The 21,317-nt window shown below is 43.4% G+C and overlaps 1 pseudogene; it reads left to right on the top strand.

Moving 5' to 3' along the window:
- LOC132819992 (sodium- and chloride-dependent neutral and basic amino acid transporter B(0+)-like) overlaps positions 1 to 21,317 on the top strand; it is a 95,246-nt pseudogene that overhangs the window by 4,829 nt on the left and 69,100 nt on the right.

Here is a 21,317-nt window from a genome sequence, read left to right on the forward strand (position 1 = left end):
CCTTGAAGATGGAGTCACGGGGAGATGGGATGATGGGGAGAGTGTTTGGTATGCTTTACTTTACTGATCAGAGTGTTGAGTGTAGGAGTTGGGGGTCATGTTGCAGCTGTGCTGGACATTGGTTGGACCACTTTTGAAATATTGCATGCAATTCTGATCTCCTTCTTATTGGAAGGATGTTGTGAGGATTGAAAGGGTTGAGAAGAGATTTACAGGGACGTTGCTGGGTTGGAGGTTTTGAGCTATGGGAAGAGTCTGAATAGGCTGGGGCTGTTTTCCCTGGAGCATTGAAGGCTGAGGGGTGACTTCATAGAGGTTTAGAGAGTCATGAGAGGCGTGGATAGGATAAATGAACAAAGTCTTTTTGCTGGGGTAGATGAGTCCAGACCTAGAGGGCATAGGCTTACGGTGAGAGGAGAAAGATATGAAAGGGACCGAAGGGGCAACTTTTTCAAGCAGAGGGTAGTGGATATATGGAATGAGCTGCTCGAGGGAGTGGTGGAGGCTGGTACAATTGCAACATTTAAAAGGCATCCAGATGGGTATGTGAATGGGAAGGGTTTAGAGGGATGTGGGCCAAGCGCTGGCAAATGGGACTAGATTAGGTTGGGATATTTGGTCAGCATGGATGAGCTGGACCAAAGGGTCTGTTTCCGTGCTGTACCTCTCTTTGACTCTCTGACTTTATGACCCTTGACCTCCCAGTATTTAATTCTTCATTGCGGACAAATGATCAATGAGACAGCCACAAGAATGATTACCACAAACACCATCGTAAGTGGGCTATAGTTTGGGAAGCACAGGCCCAAAATGCAAATGTTCTTGGATAAAATTCTGATAGAAGCCAAGAAACTGTGTGATAAGGGTGTGCAACAATTCAAAAAGGAGAGATGTTTACCAACAGACTGTTTCCACTTTGCTGCTATATGGATGCTCCAGCAAGCTCTGCAAAGCAGGATACAGACAAATCCTATAGATACTATGGATGTCCCATCCTTAAAAGAGAGTAGACCAGGTTGTGAAGGATCCAAAATAAGTGCCATAAGGAATATGGACAGGAAGGACATCAAATTACTTCACAACATGACAAGGGCACTGCATGAGGGCAGGCCAGTTAGTGCTGTTAAGGACCCAGCACATTTATTAAGTTTCCATACTTTCCTCTAGCTTGGGGATTCCCAGCAGACTTTGTGAACTGAGTTTTCCTTCGTGTTGGTCAGGCACTTAAATGCTCTGTGACTCACCTTGACAGCCACTGAGGAATTTTACACTGAGGAATTTTCTCCCTGAGAAATAGCTGTGCTGAATTTCATTCCATTAAGCCACCAGATTTAATGGTGACAGAGCAAAACCATAATCTGAAAGGTGGCACTGGAAGGCCTCAAAGTGGTACATGTGGCTGTTGTTTTACAGTCTGCCATACGTAACTACGATTCTCCCACAGAAATACCTGGAACACTGGGCACTTTTTATCCAGGCAAAAACATTCTAATCAGATTCACACCCAGCAAGGAAACTTCCTCTGCATTTGTTTAAAAAATCTCACTGATTTGAACTGATCTGTTGCTTTTTTGCAAACTTTTTGTCAAGTACATCCTTTGAACATCCTGTACTTTCCAATACAGTGAAGTCGGGCTAAATTCTCCGATTTCTCCTTAAAGTGTGATGGCCAGTGAGTTTCACAGTGGCCCACAATCAATTTTCTCACACCATCTTCTACGTTTCTCCTCACTAATTATAATCCTGAGATGTTGGCTGCATTTCTCATGAAATCGTGTTTCCTGTGCTCCAGGTAAGATCTTCTCCTGGTTTCCTTGTACCACCCACCCCTGCCCCAAAAGCCCAGCTGCCACTACTTCAGACTCTCCCAATCAGCATTGATCTCTCAGACTGCAGGGGCTCGATCTGGAAACGGTCTCAAGGGGAAAGACAAGCTCCTTCCAGGACAGAGATCTGAAGGTGCTGCTGGGCTGTCTGGTGGAGAGGATGGGAATCCTTATCCTTGCTCACCTCCCCTATCCTCCAAAGGGGAACACCATAACAAAGCCAACCAACCTTGGCATAAAGAGCAGTGTGGGTCAGTGCTGTGTACAGAGTGAAAAGATTTTCTGCACTCTGCAAGATCAAGTGCCACCATCTTCTCTCTGTTACTTCTTACTCAGGATACGGCACATGCCTTTGCCAAGGCTCATGAACTACTTGCATGCATCGTGTTCCACCCAAGGGCTCACAGCATCACATCCTCCCAAACTGCTAACCCTTTCTGCATTTCCAGCTAACTCACTGGGGACACCTGATGACTTCTTGTGACAATGCTGTGGCTTTAGGAAGTGTGTTTTGTCCTGGTTATGATTAAGCAAAGTTTTAAGGCAGAGGTGCCAAATTGGCTAGTGAGAGCCTAGAAAGTAAACAACTTGGGAGGCCTTGTTTTTTTTTAAAGTTGGTATAATAGGTGCAGCCTGGATGGGTGTGGCCAGCTTTCACAAATCAGGATTTCTAGTTTTTAGTTTTTTAGTTTTGTGATTCAGCATTGGTTGCTATTGTGATGTTGAAAAAGTGGAACCTATTTTCCCCATCTCTTGATTATAGCCAAAAGTTAGCGGTTCTCTTCGTAGGTTGCTGGATCACATGTGAGTCAAAATCTGTTTCCTGAATTTGCCTTTTTGCCAAAAGGTGTGTTTATGGAATATTACTATATTGAAACAGTTAATTAATAATAGTTGTTGTATCTATTGTCTTGTTAAGTTTTTCAGTCGAGTTAATTTATTCTAAGTTCTTCTTTCTTTTGTTGTATTTTAACTATAGCATTTGAATACATTATGTTTTGTTTAATATCAAGTAGTTTGACCAGTAAATAGGGACATGGCACTTTACATCTGTCTTTAAAGTAAGAAACAATTAGGGCCTAGGCTACCTTCTTAAAATATTTTGAGAGGGTCTGGTCTGATCTGGTCCATAACACTCTCCTGCTCATCATCACCTCCTTCCGCTCATGTGTCCCTCTCTGTCATACTGAGTCTCTCCCTTTGTCTCATTGCAAAGAAAAGCTGGCCCACACCCTCACAGATTGATCCCTCAACTGACCGACCTGTAATCACTGCACTACATCACTTGAACTGACTGTGACCATCCCCATATAGTGTGATTGAATGACTGTGGTGGATCCTCTAACGTTCACACATCACCACTTACTCGAAGCACACGAATTATATTTGGTGTGTAAGCAGCTGGCAGTCTGAGTGATGATAAGTCTCTGACAGTCTGTAACCTGGTGCTAAAGTTAATGAGCGTCAATCCGCCATGTCAGCATCGATGTGTGAAGTGCATTGGGTGATGGCAGGATGGGTCTTCACCAAGCTATAGTTGTCAGGAACTGGCTCTGACCTTTCTGTTGGGAATTTTCACTGTCTACGTTTCATGGTAGAGGAGAGGTGTTTTGGAAAAGCGATGTAAGTCTGCCGAATTGGGTTTTTAATGAACTGCAAATGCACTGAAATAAGGTCGTCACCTCTTTGAACTCACCTTTCCAAGCTCAGGGCAAGTCAAGACCTTCTTTTGCAATGATGGAAATCTATACTTTTTTCTTTCTCACCTTATTTTGTCACCACACTTGTCATTACTCTCATGACATCAGGGTGGGAGAATTTACTCAAAATTTTAAAATTAAACCTAAGCCTTTCAAATTCACAACTGTCCCAGAAGATGGCATTCCAAGGTACTGTTTCCCAGCACTGGATCAAAATCCCATGGCCATTTGATGTCTAACCCAATAATTCAGATCTCTGAATCATTTATAGAGTCAGGGCAATACGAAAAGAGTATTAAATCCATATCATCCATGAGGACCAGATAACTTAATTTAGTCCCATTTGCCAGCACTTAGCCCATATCCCTCTAAACCCTTCCTGTTCATATATCCATCCAGATGCTTTTTCACTGTTGTAATTATGCCAATGTCCACCACTTCCTCTGACAGCTCATTCCATGCACACACCACCCTTTGTGTGAAAAAGTTGCCACTTAGGACCCTTTTAAATCTTTCCCTTTTCATCTTAAACCTCTGCCCTCTAGTTTTGGACTCCCCCACCCCATGGAAAAATCCTTATCTATTTACCCTCACGATTTTATAAATCTCTGTAAGGTCACCCCTCAGCCTCCAGGGAAAACAGCCAATCTTGTGGCAGTGACTCTGTTGTCATTGTGTATCCCTCCTCCACATTCGTGTTTTGCTCCTTGATTTGTTCCATTCTGACTTAATTTGCCTAACACCATTACCCCCTTTGTTATTGTCCAGTCTTTAATCTCATCACAGACCATCCCATGTTTTTTCTTTCCACTCTCTACCCTTGCATTTGCTTAAAACCTGGTACATCCCTAAGGCTAGGATTTAATGTGGTGAGTACTAAGTGTAGGCATAGGTGACTTCAAGGGGCATTAACCTACTTAGGCTCTCTTTATCACCCCAGCATGAAAGTTCATTGGATTGAGCATCAATTTGGTACTTAAGGGCTTCTCCTTTGTCCAATCAGGAGCCTGCTCACTGAATCCTTGCCCTGTCCACCACCCACCCAGAGGTAACTGCTCAATCAGAAATTTGTAGGCTCAGGGTTGGAAGCACAAGTGGCACACCATAACCAGCTTCACCAGTGGGTAAGAAAGTGGGTATTTTGGGGACACTATTGGGGATGGGGTGAGTAACCCTCCCTGTCCCAATTAGCCCCAGATTCAGGCAAGTGGTGCTTCCCTGTGAAGAAAACACGCCCTGTTCCCACCAGCTGGGAGAGAGGGTATTCAGCCCAATGAGTGGCTTAGGCCCTTGGAATCAAGGGTTATGGAGATAAGGCAGGAAATGGATACTGATTAGGAATGATCAGCCATGATCATATTGAATGGCAGTGCAGGCTCGAAGGGCTGAATGGCCTACTCCTGCACCTATTGTCTATTGCCTATTAGCTGGTGATTCAAAAGCTTTACTTGTTGGCGGGCTGAGGATGCCCACCATGGATTTTCCTGCCCAGAGTGGAGGTGGTGAGAAAGGGACTGAGTACACCTCTGGGTGAACTCAACCAAATATTTGCCCTTTCCTCACCATCTCCAGGGAGGGGAAATGGCACCCTGACTTTACCCACTTCTGATGAAAGCATATTGGAGCCTGAGCAGACCATTCAGCCCCTTGAGCCTGTTCCGCCATTCTAGACCATGGACTGATCAATCACCTCAATGGGCGTGTCAGTGACTCACGAACCTGAAAGTTTCTCCACAGATGCTGCCAAACTTGCTGAAAATTTCCTGGTTTTATTCACTAACTACATTTTGATCTCATCCTAGCCAATTTGCTGCAGTTTGGACAGAGCAGAGGTTCTGTGACTCATAGCCTCTGTCTTTGATTCTATTAACTCACCAAGAATCTTCTGATCCTTTGACATTCTCAAAACAGCTTGCTGGAATTTTTCACCCTGGTTTTGGCAGGTTCCTAGAGAATGGGTGTGTCAGTTTTGAGGTGGATACAGAGAAGCAGAGGAAATCCCTTTTACAATGACCTCTCTCTCGGAAAGCCAATGCGATGGGGAGAGACTACGAGTGAGAATTTTGCAGGAACCTGACCGAGTCCAGGCTGGGGATGGGGGATTGAAGGGGTGTGGTGAGGATGGGTGAGAGGTTGATTAAATAATATGGAAAATAATAAGATTCTGAAAATGATTGACAAATGTGACCCTTGCTTTGTTTGTGATTGAAGTAATCAAGGTCCAGCCGATGGAACAGCTGCTAACACAAACCAGCCGAGCAGCCCTTTGAAGGTCACAGTGAAGATTATCAAAGATGCACTCCTGGACTACGGTTTTATGGTCTCAGAAGATTCACCAGTATGTGTGAAGTCTGTCACTGCAGGTAAATACCTGGGAATGGGAGGTTCCAATAAGATGACTGTATCATCTTGTTACTTTTTAAATTTATACTTCAATCCAGTGTGGTTTATTAAACGAAGACAGCCTTGCAAAGAGTTGTCATGCTATTCCAATTAATTTAAATAAATTCCCACGTCTACAAAGTTTCCGTCAAGAATTTAGTTAAAGCTGTGAAATAAACTCGAAAGCAATCGACCAATGCCAACAAGAACTGAAAGGAGCATAGTAATTATGAAGTCGACATTGGGACAAGTTAACAAGAGAATCCAAGCATAACCCTGAAGAAAAGAAGAATAGTTTAACAACATCCAAGTGGTTTGAAAAGAAATTTAAATAAAACATATGGCAAAGAAATGCCAGGTTACAAGGAAGTAACTGACATACAGCATATCTGGATTATCACAGCTGACTTACTGGAACCACAATTATATTAGAAGTTGTCAGAGCTCAGGAGTTGAAAATGTGTTGCTGGAAAAGTGCAGCATGTCAGGCAGCATCCAAAGAGCAGGAGAATCGTGTTTCGGGCATGAGCCCTTCTTTAGGAGTGCAGCATCTGCAGTCCTCACTTTCTCCTCGAAGATCTCAGGAGTTGCCTGACGTTGGAGACAATTTGGGGCTTCCGTAGAATCAAGCTTGCTTCTATGTTGTTCCCCACTGTGCTCTTCCAGGTACGGACCCCAATCAGGAGCTGATGTACAAGCAGCAAAAAATGGAAAGGTTTAATCATTTCTGCCTGATTTCTATCCATCATTGAACTTCCAACGACAGAAAATCCAGATCCAAATCTGGTCATCCTGCAGTTGGAACTGATATAAAAAAGATAAGTTGTGGAGGGAGGATTGGGCAGTCCCAAAATTTCATAAGAAGGAATGATCTCACTCAGGAAATTTCTGACTGTTAGTTTGATGAAAAATTGAGAGGAACATACTGGTAGCAATAAGAGGGATGAGAGCTTGAAACTAAATATAGAATCTGTAATTATTTTGTGAGAAAACTGATATAATTATTTTTGAAGAATGCCAGAGACATTCATAACAGGTCGTGTGGATAGAATCGATTTGAAGGACTGCTGAGAAATTTCCTGAAAAAAAAAGCTAATTCCAATTCAAGAGAGTAATTTTCATGTTGGTTGACAACCATATTATGATTAATTGCAGGAATTACATATATATGTCTCATTTACTACTGTAATTTTGTATACCTCAATGTACATGTACATACATACATGTTAAATGCACATGTGTCTGTGTGTTGGCACGTGACATGTATGTGTGAGAGAGTAGGGGTGAAGTCTTTCCAAAAATGTACTTAATGCCACTGATGTTACTTCAACCTATCTCCATCCACACGATGCTATTTATGCCCAACTCCAGTGACTCATCTTCAGAACTGGACTTGAAATGGTAACTGCACTTTCTATCTACAAAAGCTGTCAGACCTGCTGAGTCTCTTCAGCCATTTCTGCTTTTGTTTCAAATTTCCAGTATCAGCAGTTTTTTGTTTTACTTTTGCTATTTCCTTACCTGGCACAAGGTGCAGCCTTCAGCTTGGACAACTCTCACTACAGCCACAATGGGGACCCACATAATACAGAAGATGGTCATACACCAACCCAGTGCTACTGTCCAGACAGGGTATTCAACAGGTCCATATGCTGGTGGGACAAATCATCTGTTTAAAATGAAGGTCTAAAATCATATCAAAAACAGAATGATTATCTGCACTTCATTTTCTGTTTGAAACACTAAAAGATGTAACATCTCCTTATTACAGCAAACTCGATGAGAAAAGAAACCAGCATGCTCTCCACCACAGCCAGAAGAGCCAATTCTTTTCCCCAATCATCATCTCAATATCCTTGATGAATCTGTTCAGCCCTGTGAACAAGGAAGCAGAGAGACACCATCAGCCACTTTGTCCTGTCTTCAGGGCAGTTTGTTAATTGCCAAAGTCCATCTTGTACAGGGTGACACTAATGAACAGGTTAAACCAGAGAAGGGATCACTCTGGATTTCAAATAAGATGAGCAGAGATTTCCCTGTCACCAATCTGGAGAAAGTGAGGACTGCAGATCAGAGTCGAGAGTGTGGTTTTGGAAATGCACAGCAGATCAGGCAGCATCCATGAAGGGCTTCCTGATGAAGGGCTTCTGCCTGAAATGTCGATTCTCCTGCTCCTTGGATGCTGCCTCACCTGCTGTGCTTTTCTATCACCACACTCTCGACCCTGTCACCAATCTGATTACGTATAAAATTTGTCCACAAGTCCCACAAAATTGGTACTTACTCAAGGAGCGGCTCTGGTTTCTGATCTTTGTTGAGATGGACAGGCCTCTGTTATCAGAACGGGGCCATGATGGACGACAAACTGAGTCCACTGTCCTAATATGAAGAAAAGCAAATGGGCCCTCGACCATCTTAAGAAATCCTGCCCATCAAGTCTGCACCAACCCTCTGAAGAGCGATTCGCCCAGACCCACGCCCCCACCCTATGCCTGTAATCCTGCATTCTTCATGGCTAACCCACCTTGCCTGCACATCCCTGGATCCTATGTGTAATTTAGCATGGCCAATCCACCTAACCTACACATCTTTGGACTGTGGGAGGAAACTGCAGCATCCAGAGGAATCCAGCGCAGACACAGGGAGAGAATGTGCAAACTCCACACAGTCACACCAGGCTGGAATCAAACCCAACTCCCTGGCACGATGAGGCAGCAGTGCTAACCACTCAGCCACCTCCTTCCAAAGATTCACAAACCTGACTGCCCCTGTCGACCATTGTCTCAGCCTGCACCTGTCCCACTGAACTCATTTCTTCCTGTCTTGACACCGTCCTGACCCCTTAGTTCAGGAACTCCCCACCTACATTCGTGACACACCTCCTTCAAGATTTTTGTTCCCCTGGCCCCCAACGCCTCATCTTCACCATAGACATCCAGTCCGTGTACACATCGATCCACCACGACAAAGGTCTCCAAGACCCCTGTTTCTTACTGTCATGCTGTCCCAACCCGTACCCTTCCACTGACACCCTCATCTGCCTGGCTGAACTGGTCCTCACCCTCAACAATTTCTCCAAACCAAATGGGTATCCATGGGCACCCTCATGGGACCCAGCTATGCCTCCCTGTTTGTCAGATATGCAGAACAGTCCATTCTCCGCAGTTACACTGCATCAATCCCACCTGTTCCTCCGGTACATCAATGACTATCTGCACTGCTTCATACTCCCTTGAGGAGGTTGAACAGTTCATCAACTTTACCAACACCTTTCACCCGACCTAAAATTCACCTGGACCATCTTGGCAATCTCCCTCCCCTTCCTGGACTTCTCCATCACCGTTTCTGGTGACCAACTAACCACATACACTACAAGCCCACCGACTTACACGGCTACCTAAATTACACCTCCTTTCACCCTACCTCCTGTAAAAACATCATTCCTTATTCCCAATTCCTCCACCTCCGCTGCATCTGTTCCCAGGATGACTAATTCCACCTCAAATTCCCAGATAGCCTCCTTCTTCCACGATTGCAACTTCCCTTCCCACGTGGTTGATGATGCCCTCCAGCGCATCTCCTCCACTTCATGCACCACCACCCATGAACCCCACCCTTCACAACACAACAAGGACAGAACCCCCCGGTCCTCACCTACCTCCACATACAATGCATCATCCTCTACCACATCCCCCACCTCCAAACGGACCCCACCAGAGATATATTTCCCTCCCCACCCCTATCAGCATTCTGAAAATATAATTCCCTCTGTGACTGCCTCTTCAGGTTCATATCCCCACCAGCTCACACTGCACTCCTGGCAACTTTCCATGCCACCGCAGGAAGTGCAAAACTTGCGCCCACACCACTCTCCTCACCTCCGAGGCCTCAAGGGATCCTTCCACATCCGTCAGAAATTCACCTGCACCTCTCCCAATGTCATCTGTTGTACCTAATGTGGTCTAGTCTACATCAGGGAGACAGGGTGCTTTCTTGCGGATTGTTTCAGAGAACATTTCTGGGATACCCACCAACCCCACTGCACTGTGGCTGAACACTTCAATTCCCCTTCCCACTCCGTCAAGGACATGCAGGCCCTGGGCCTCCTCCACCGCCAAAAGCTTATCACTGACAACTGGAGGAGGAACATCTCATATTCTGCCTTGGGATCCTGTAACCACACGGGATAAATGTGGATTTCAACAGCTTCCTCAATTCCCCTTCCTCCACATTATCCCAGTCCCAAGCCAACCACCCTCTGGACCCATCCATCACTGCCCCCTCTGACCTATCACCTTCTCCCTCACCTTCATCCACCTAATCGCTCTCCCAGCTACCTCCCACTAACCCCACCACTCTCCCATTTTTCTCTCAGCCCCTACCCACAAGCCTCATTCCTGCTGAAGAGCTTATGCCTGAAACGTCGATTATCTTGCTCTTCGGATGCTGCCTGACTGTCATGAAGTCTGTTGTTACACACAACCCATTGGTAGCCATTAACAGTCTCCATTAACAGCTATTCTCCCTTCCAGCCAGATCATTATCCATTTCCTTGTCTGTTCAACTATTCTTCTATCTTTAGGGTCTATCCCCAACTATCATTTTCTCCTTACTCGCTCCCTCCACCATACCTTCTGCAAATAAACTGACATTTTCTGAGCTACCATCAGTTCAGAGGAAGGGTCACTCGATCCAAAATGTTAACTTTGATTTCTCTTCACATATGCTACCAGACTTGCTGAGCTTTTCCAGCAATTTCAATTTTTGTTTCTAATTTACATTATCTGCAGTTCTTTTGGCTTTTCTATGATTATTGATTCTGCACCTTCCAAGCTCATGCAGTATTATTTTGACATGCATTTTGATCTAATACACTCTTAACTGAAACACTTCTGCTCAGAAGGACCTTTGGTGAGAATGAGTCCCTTTGGTAATATAAACATTGGGGAGAAGGTGGCCTAGCTGTAGTAATGTCAGAGGGCTAGTCATTGAGACCTCCAGGGTGATATTTTGAGGGTGTGACTTCAATTAAAATCTGGAATAAAACTCTAGCCTAACTGTAACTAACCATCATTGACTGTCATTTACAAAATAACCCTGGTTCACAAACGCCCTTTCGGGATGGAAATCTGCCATCTTTACCTGGTGGCCTACCTGTAATTCCAGAACTACAGCAATGTGGTTGACTTTTAACAGGCCTTCCGGCAATTGGGGAATGGGCAATAAACACTGGTTTAGCTGGCAATGTCCACATCCCATTGAAAAATATTTTAAAAATCTGTCTGATAAAATTCACTGAGGTTTTCTGTTTAACTCTGGAATCAATGTTGGTTGAATAATCTCTTTCGTGGGCCAGACTTTCAATTAGGTTCAGGAACCCAATACCTGGATAAATTCTGCTCCTCTCCCTCTGCTTGTGTTATGTCAACATTGCAATGTAAGTTTTAAAATTAAATGGTCTGATTAATCATAAGGTAGACTTGGCACCTATTTAGAGACAGTGAGTGCCTTGACATAGTAGGAGCTGCCTGCCTGCCACCGGGGAAGATTACAGCCAGATTGGGTTTATCGATGAGTAACTTTTGAAAACACAAAACTGTATTGGAAGCTTCAGAAGTTTCTCATGGAAAACCACAAGAAACCTGGTTGATTGATCTAATCGGTACGAAGAAGTTTTTGAATTGCCATCTTAGTTACTGAGTAAGTATTTTCATTTTGCATTATGACCCAAATAGTGGGGATCTATAGCAAAAGTTCACTCTTCCAGCCGCAGTCAGAACAGTGCATTAAAAGTGTAATTGCATCATATTAAACAATAGCTGACATTTAGAAAGCTACAATACAGTTTAGACCAAATATGTATACTTTTGACCTATATCTAGTAAGGAAAATGGTTAACCATGATTAATTGTATTTAATCAAAGGAAGAACTCTATAAAGTATCCAAAAGAATTGGAAGCCTAAGAATTGGAGACATTTTGGAATTCAGCAAATGATGAACGAGGAAAATATTAAGAATGGGAGAATAGAACATGACAGTGCATTAGTGAGATACATAAAGTTGGACTGTAAAGCTTCTCTAGGTATGTAATTTTTTTTTAAAAGCAATATCAAAAGGGTGCCCATTACAAGAAAAGCCAGGAGAAACTTAAAATGAGGGCAAGGATACAGCAGCAAAGCTAAACCAATACTTTCTATCTATCACCATAGAAGAAATTAAAAATATCCCAGAAAAAGTTAAGAATCTATGGACTAATACAAATTAGAAACTCTGTTTCAAGAATGTCAATACTGGCAAACATGTCAATACTGGTCCACAATTAATGCTTTTATTTGAATGTAAGTGTGAGTTATGAGGAAAGTGCAAAGATGCTTTTTGGTTTTGGAGAGGCTTTTTGAGTGGGCAAAGAATTGTCAGATAGAATAAGGTGTGGAGAAGTGTGATGTTATGTACTTTCATTGGAAAAATAGAAATAGAGTATTCCTTCAATGGTAAAAAATTGGGAAGTGTTGAACTTCAAAGAATTGGTTTCCTTTGTTCATCAGACACTGAAATGTAACATGTAGAGACTGCAAGCAATTAAGAGACTTTTATTACAAGAGGATTTTAGTAAAGGAGGAAAGGGGTCTTACTGTAATGGTATAGAATCTTGGTGAAACTATACCTTGAGGATTGCGCATAGTTTTCACCTCCTTACCTACCTAAAGATATACTTGCTGTAAAGGGAGTGCAAAACAGGTTCACCAAACTAATTTCCATGAGTGTCCTACAATCAAAGATTAAAGGGTCTTTATTCTCTGGAATTCCTCTCTGTTTTTCTTCTTTGAGGAGAATGAGTAGTGACCTCAATCAAACACAGACCTTTTAAGAATCCGATTCATTAAATGTAGGAAGGATGTTTCCCATGTGGATAGAGGAGTCTCAAACCAAGGGATACAGTTTCAGAAAAATTGGCAAACCAGTTATGTCGAAATGAGAAAGAATCTTCCAGGCCCAAACATACCTTCCAGGTAAAACAGCACTTGCACATCTCACAATCTAGGCTATTGCATTCGCTGCTCACAAAACTGTTCCCTCAATATGGAGGAGACCAAGTGTAGACTGGGCGAAAGCTTTGCAGAACATCTACATTCTCCCTGCAAAAGTGACCTTGAGCTTCCAGTTACATGCCACTTTAACCCACCACCTTATTCCCTGGCCAACTCCGATTTCTCTTCAGAGACCCACTGAGCTTTTCCAGCAATTTCTGTATTTGTACCCTCAGTTATCTATTGTCTAAGATGTTCCATGCAGATTAACTCTCCACCCATCAGTAAAGCCTGAGACATCATGTCAATTATTTCAAGGATGAACTTTTTCACTCTCTCTCTCTGGTGCTGTACAGTGCAGCCAGAAAAGTTGTCAGAACTTGAAATGAGTCTCTGCATCTACACTGACTGAGCAGAGCCTGGAAAGGCCTGGACCCTCTCATGGGGCCCTTTCACTACTGTCCCTCTGACCAATAATCCCCCATTTCATTTGTGATGTGTGATTCATTAGGCCATAAGCTAACACCTTCCCTTATTGGTCTCACTGAGCTGTGTGTATCTGAGGTGGTGGATGGTGTGTATGAGCCCTGTGCTGGTTGATGGAGCCCAGTGTTCGCCAGCTCTGGTTATTGGCTTGTACAGAGAGGACAAGAATCAATTCTCTCATAACTCACATGTCACTTTATTAATGTTGTTCGTCAATACATGTGTGTAGCTAAAACGTTTGTTGGCATAGAACATACTTGTACACTCACTAGAGTCTTCTGACACTCTCTGAGTAGTCAGAAAATATAAAAGCTAATACCCAAGCAGTATATCTCCTGATGACGACACGGTCTGACGCCTCACACTCTCAATGTTGGCACCGGTGGTCTTGACGTAGGGTTTACTTCTGTGATGGTCAGTCTCTGGAGTTTTGACTGGCTCCATATCCAACAGTCATCTTCTTATTCCTTTCCTTTCTAAATGTCTGTCTGTGCACCATTGGCTCAGGCTCATTTGCTTATCATATGCGTTTACCGTATTGGCTCTGACCCACCGACTTGGGCAGCTTGTCCAAATAAGGGTTTTGCATTACTTCATCTTCCTTTGGCATTACTTCATCTTTCCAGAGAACTTAGCATAAACCAGTTTCCAATTTAACACCAGTACCTGGACTCAGGCCATTTTAGTTCACAAGCCGCTTCTTCCTGCATGCCAATAATTTTGCATTCAGTATTTTTCTGCAATGTGTCGGCAGCTTGTATCCCTCTCTCTCTTTTCCTGCAGCCACTGGCTAACATCTCTCCCCTTTTTATCCAAAGATACTTATTTTAGGATCATTGTCTGTCTCTTTCTGCGAACCTCTCCTGGGATGGTCAGTATCCTCCCATTGAATAAGTTGCATGTTATATCGTTATAGTAAAATAGAGAAAAGAACATGTAAAGAACACTAAAGAAAAGTATAATAATATAAAGCAAACATGCAATAACGAATATGAAGAAATAATGCATATATGAGTTAACTCAGTGTTTTCATAATATTCCTTCTGTTTGATGACAGGCTCACCCTTAAATCTCTGCACAATTTCATTTGTCTACCTTCTAAGCTGACATACATTGGGTATGATAATTAGTAATGCACATAGAATCACAACTACAGCAACATGTGACAGAATTCTGATCCACAGATGTATTTGAACATGAGATCTCCTGTTCCAGAACCGGTCTTGTAATCTGGGTTCCCGCAACAACTCCTTTGCAGTATCAGGAAGAGTTCTAATTATTTTAGTGTGTGGGGTCCAGTGATGGATTATCTCTTATGCATATCTGCTTTCAGGCCCCGTCTTACCCCCTCCAATTGTTTTGATACAAATGGGCCCTTGGGATCGTTTACTGCTGTCAATTGACACTTGTGTTTTCCTCCCTGGTATATGAAGTTGTCTCCTAACATGGTGATAGTTTTTACCCCTTTCACAGGCAATATTTCTTCCTTGTAGCAAAAGTGTCCATCTGGCGATTCAGTTTCAGCTAACCGAACCATCTTTAATCCTTCTGTCTAATAGTAGCTGTACCGAGGTATGCTCCATCAATAATTGTAAGTGGGTTCAGCTGTACTATGCAGGTAAAATGTTGCACTGCCCAGAAACAGCTAATACGTGTTTTTTACATGCTGTGTACCCTGCTCTACTGGTGACACCGTGTGTGATGTGTATGCTACTGATCATAGTTTCCTGTGCGTCTTCTGTAAAAGAACTGTCGCGAGGGTGGTGGCTGTGGTGGCTACTTTGGTTAAGACTCACAACACCAGGTTATAGTCCAATAGGTTTAATTGGAAGCGCTAGCTTTCGGAGCACTGCTCCTTCGGCAGCTGGTTATGGAGTATAAGATTGTAAGACACAGAATTTATAGCAAACGTTTACAGTGTGATGTAATTGAAGTTATATATTAAAAAAGACCTGGATGGTATATTAAGTCTCTTATCTGTGAGAATGACCACATTGGTTTCAGTTCTTTGATATGTAAATTGCAAAACATTTTTAAAAAATTGACATTCTCAAGTGAACTTTAACAATTGGTGCCTGTCAGCCCAGATAATATATTGAAGGTGCGTGTTCCCCTGTGTGATACTGTCAGTGCCACAATGTTTAGACTGATACTAATCTAAAAAAATGAATTTATGGAATCAAGTAGTTTTTAAGTGAAGGAAAATGTATATCTGCAAGCACAAATTCACCCCACAAACTTATAGGTGTGTGTGTAGTGCAATGGGGTTACCTGCAGTGTGCCATGAACCCAAGGTCCCAGTTGTGGCCATCCCATTGGGTACTGAACTTGAATATCAGCCTCATTGCACTTTCCACACACACACACACACACACACACACACACACACACACACACACACACACACACACACACACACACACATTCACAGTTACACCCATGTATACACTCTCACACAGACACTCACAACCACAACCACCATCACCATCACCATCACTACCACCCGCCCCCAACCCCACCCTCCCTCCACACATATAAAAGTTTGTGGGGTGAATTTGTACCTGCAGACATACATTTTCCTTCACTCAAAAACTGCATGAATCCATATTAGATCCGATAAATTCATTTGTTTAGAATAAAATCAGTCTAAACATTGTGGCACAGATAGTATCACACAGGGGAACTCACACCTTCGATATATTATCTTGGCTGACAGGCACCAATTGTTAAAGTTCACTTGAGAATGTAGATTTTTTAAAAATGTTTTGCGATTTACATATGAAAGAACTGAAACCAAAGGGGTCACTCTAACAGATGAGAGACTTAACCAACAATCCAGGTCTTTTTCGATATATAATTTCAGTTACATAACATTGTAAACTTTTTGCCATAAATTCTGTATCATACAATCTTATACACCATGACCACCTGGTGCTCCTAAAGCTAGTGCTACCAATTAAACCTGTTGAACAAAAACCTGGCATTGTGTGATTTTTAACAGTTGGATTTGGGGTTTTCAGAATGGGCACAGCAGCTAGTGCTTGCTTTAGAGCTGCAATGTCTTGTTCCATTTGCACATCACATTCTTTTTTAATAACTCCATCAGTGGGGCTACCTTATTGGTCAATGTGGTCCCTTTAATGCCCCGCTAAGCTTGGGAAGGATCTCAACCTTTGACATCCCACAGAACAGGGAATCTGCCAATTGCCTCTACCTTTCATTTGTCCATTTCTTGTTTTCTCAGTGACAGAATCATTCCCAGATAAGTAATGTCCTGCTTCATATCTGCGCTCTCTTAGGGTTCACTTTCAGACCCAACTCATGCCACAATTGCAGTAATTCACTTAACAGCTGATAACGTTCCTTTTTAGTTTCAGTTTGAAAAAGCAAGTCGTCTACATACTGCACCAGACATTAAGGTTTCGAGAATTCTTTTAACCCTTCACTTAGACATTATGGACGGGGAGTTAGGAAATCACTGAAGCAGGGCAGTCCAAGTATATTGCTGGCCTTGGAAAGTAAATGTGGGTTTATATCGGCATTCATTCTCCAGTGAGTTGACCAAAACACATTACTTTTGTCCAAAACTGTGACCCATTGCGCATCCTCACTTTGCTTGACTACGATCTCTGGGTTAGTTGCTATGGTGGGGGCTGTAGACAGGGTGGCCTTGTTCAATGTCCAGTTATCTACCGCTATTTGCCAGCTACTGTCTGGTTTCGTAACTGGTCGAATAGGTGAGTTGATAGTGGAAGCTACTGGTCTCCGTATCCCTTGTTGCAGAAAACTATTAACTTCCTGACCTCTTCTTCTGCCTGTTTTGGAAAACCATACTGCTTCGGTGATTGTTGTCTGGATCCTGCATAAACACACTCTTGGCCAGTCATGTTTATGTTGTGGTTCTATGCCGAGCTGGGAATTTGTGTTGCAGACGTTTCGTTCCCTGTCTAGCTGACATCCTCAGTGCTTAGGAGCCTCCTGTGAAGTGCTTCTGTGATCTTTCCTCTAGCATTTGTAGTGGTTTCAATCTGCCGTTTCCGGTTATCAGTTCCAGCTGCAGTGGTCGGTATATTGGGTCCAGGTTGATGTGCTTGTTGATTGAATCTGTGGATGAGTGCCATGCCTTTGGGAATTCCCTGGCTGTTCTTTGTTTGGCTTGAACTATAATAGCAGTGTTGTCCCAGTCAAATTCATGTTGCTTGTCATCTGCACGTGTGGCTACTAAGAATAGCTGGTCATGTTGTTTCGTGGCTAGTTGGTGTTCATGGATGCGGATCGTTAGCTGTCTTCCTGTTTGTCCTATGTAGTGTTTTGTGCAGTCCTTGCATGGGAGTTTGTACACTATTGTAGAGTGGCTGTTGGTTTGTGTGCTGTTATGAGTCTTAGTGGTCGCAGTAGTCTGGCTGTCAGTTCGGAAATGTTTTGATGGTAGTGTGGCTAGTCCTTTAGGTTGCTGCATGTCCTCATTCTGTTGTCTTTCCCTCAGGCATCTGTTGATGAAGTTGCGCGGGTATCTGTTTTTGCCGAATACATTGTATAGGTGTTCTTCTTCCTCTTTTTGCAGTTCTGGTGTACTGCAGTGTGTTGTGGCCCTTTTGAATAGTGTCTTGATGCAACATCTTTGTGTGTGTTGGGGTGGTTGCTTTCGTAGTTCAGGACTTGGTCGGTGTGTGTGGCTTTCCTGTATACTTTGTGGTGAATTCTCCGTTTGGTGTTCTCTGTACCATCACATCTAGGAATGGGAGTTAGTTGTCCTTTCTTCCTCTCTCGTGAATCAGATTCCTGTGAGTGTGGCGTTGATGATCCGGTGTGTGTTCTCTATTTCTGTGTTTTTAATGATTACAAAGGTGTCATCCACATATCTGACCCAGAGTTTGGGTTAATTTGCGGTTTGTTCTAATCTTTGCATTACAGCTTCTGCTATGAGTCTAGAGATGGGTGAGACCATGGGTGTGCCATTGATTTGTTCATATATTTGGTTGTTGAATGTAAAGTGTGTTGTGAGGCACAGGTCCAGTAGTTTGAGTATGCCATCTTTGTCGATAGGTTCAATGTCCTGTTGTCTGTTCTGTATGTTCAGCAGGTTGGCTATTGTTTCTCTGGCTAGGGTTTTGTCGATAGAGGTGAACAGTGCCGTGACATCGGATGAGACCATGGTTTCTTCCTTGTCTATGTGTACTACTATTATAGGACAAGCCAAACAGAGAACAGCCAGGGAATTCCTACAGGCTTGGCACTCATCCACAGATTCAATCAATAAGCACATCGACCTGGACCCAATATACCAACCACTGCAACGGACAGCTGGAACTAACAACCGGAAGCGCCAGACTCAAACCACTACAAATGCCGGAGGAAAGAAGCACTTTACAGGAGGCTCCCAAGCACGGAGGATGTCACCCAGACAGGGGACAAAATGTCTGCAACAAAGAACGGTAGGTCAGGCAGCATCCAAGGAGCAGGAGAATCGACGTTTCGGGCATGAGCCATTCCTGAAGAAGGGCTCATGCCCGAAACATCGATTCTCCTGCTCCTTGGCTGCTGCGCTTTTCCAGCGACACATTGTCAGCTCTGATCTACAGTCCTCACTTTCTCCTTCAGGGGAAGAACAGCCACATAAAAGTGATTATATAGGCCAGAATTGATTAACAATTAGCAAACTGTTAATTGCAGGATAATTAGCAAGCTGGGCACCTTGCTTCAGTCACATAATGTCTGGACAGTGTCAGTTAGTAAATGATAAGCAGGCGTTAGTAGACAAATAGGTCATTGCAAAGAGAAGAATAGCTCCATCCAAAGAGAAGAATTTATCAGGTACCAGTACAGTTGCAAGGTCAACTGCCTTAGCCGGGCATGAGAAAACACAGACTTTGAGCAAGCAAGCACTAAGATGAAATTTAAAATGGTTTCCAGGCTTTTAATATGTGACAAAATAGCTGCAATGAATCTAACAATTCTCCCACATTCAGACAGTGCACAAATTGAATTCATGCTGTGGCCATCTATTTGCATTGCAAACCATCCAGCCAGCCAGCTGAGCTAACAAGATCCTTCAGTGTGGGGCTGGAACAGCACAGCAGCTCGGGCAGCATCAGAGGAGCTGGAGAATCGACGTTTTGGGCAAAAGCCCTTCATCAGGAATCTGCCCAAAGCTTCAATTCAGGTTTGGGCTTTTGTCCAAAATGTTGATTCTCCTGGTCCTCAGATGCTCCCTGACTTGTGTGCTTTCCCAGCACCACACTCTTGACTCCAATCTCCAGCATCTGCACTCCTCACTTTCTACTAACAACGTCCTTTACCTACTGTAGGTCCGATTATGACCTCGCTGCTTCAATCAAATTTCATTTACTCATTGTCCCTATCAGTTTTTCCCCCTTTCCTGCCATACTATCAACCATTCCTTTGTCTAACTTTCTTTCTCTCCCTTTGGGCTTGGTTAGCTCATTTCCGTCATCAGCTTTCGTACAGTTTCTTCCTAGGTACTATCAGTTCTGAAGAGAGGTCACTGGACTCAAAACATTAACTCTGCTTTCTCTCCATGTATGCTGCCAAGACCTGCTGAGTTTCTCCAACAATTTCTGTTTTTAAATCAGCCATTTCCTCTCTTTTCCCCAGGCTGCCACCAGTGAACGTGTGCGTGAAGGTGACGAGAATGTGGAGCGAGGTAACTGGTCCTCGAAGATTGACTACTTGCTCTCAGTGATCGGTTCTGCAATGTATGGAGATTCCCGTACCTGGCCTACAGAAATGGAGGAGGTATTGTCATGAAATCCAAAATACAGGGGAGAAAAAAAGCACAAAGACAACAAGTAAATGGTGTAAAAAAAAATCACATTCAAAGAACCAGAGAGCATTTTTAACCTGCGGTCACCAACGGTTATGCCATCCGCCCTTACTCCACACTAGCACTGTGATCAAGTTTCAAATATAAGAATAGTATGTGTGCAATTTAACAAAAACATACAATCACAAACAGGCACTACAAAAATAACTGACCTTTTTGACAAGATGGAAGTTGCTGCTGACTTCAAGACATGCAAATAGTGACTGGTAGATTACTGTCTCAGGTGGTGTCACTTGTGATTTCCTTTGGAGAGCACACAGGAGAACTGAGGACAGCATCTCAGAAAGGGCTTCAATTTCAAACATTTTTGCTCCACTGAACCTTTTGTAGTAACTCTAACTTATTTGTGCTCAACAGCATTTCAGTAAATTTGAGAGGGTAGCTGAGATCCTGCATTGAAAGTATTGTTGCCAATCGAAATGATTAGATTAGATTAGATTCACTACAGTGTGGAAACAGACCTGCTAAAGAGCAACTCACCCAGACCCATTTCCCTACGTTCACCCCTGACTAATGCACCTAACATTATGGGCAATTTAGCAAGGCCAATTCACCTAACCTGCACATCTTTAGACTATGGAAGGAAACCGGAGCGCCCGGAGGACACCCATGCAGACACTGGGAGAATGTGCAAACTCCACACAGACAGTTGCCCGAAGTGGGAATTGAAACCAGGTCCCTGGCGCAGTGCTAACCACTGTGCCACCCATATAGTGTATGCACTTAACATCGCTATTCAACTAATGATCATCCATACTACTACTGCTCATGTCAAATTATGCATCTCACAAAGAATCAGAGAATCCCTCCAATGCAAATAGAGGCCATTCGGCCCATCATCTCTGCATTGTTTATCCCTGTATCCCTGCGTTTCCCGTGGCCTATCCACTTGGTCTGGACATCCCTGAAGACTAGGGACAATTCAGCATGGCCAGTCGACCTAAACTGCAGACCTGGAGAAAGTGAGGACTGCAGATGCTGGAGACCAGAGCTGAAAATGTGTTGCTGGAAAAGCGCAGCAGGTCAGACAGCATCTAAACTGCAGACCTT

The sequence above is a fragment of the Hemiscyllium ocellatum genome, chromosome 11 (genome assembly GCF_020745735.1).
Source record: "Hemiscyllium ocellatum isolate sHemOce1 chromosome 11, sHemOce1.pat.X.cur, whole genome shotgun sequence".
Taxonomy (NCBI): Eukaryota; Metazoa; Chordata; class Chondrichthyes; order Orectolobiformes; family Hemiscylliidae; genus Hemiscyllium; species Hemiscyllium ocellatum.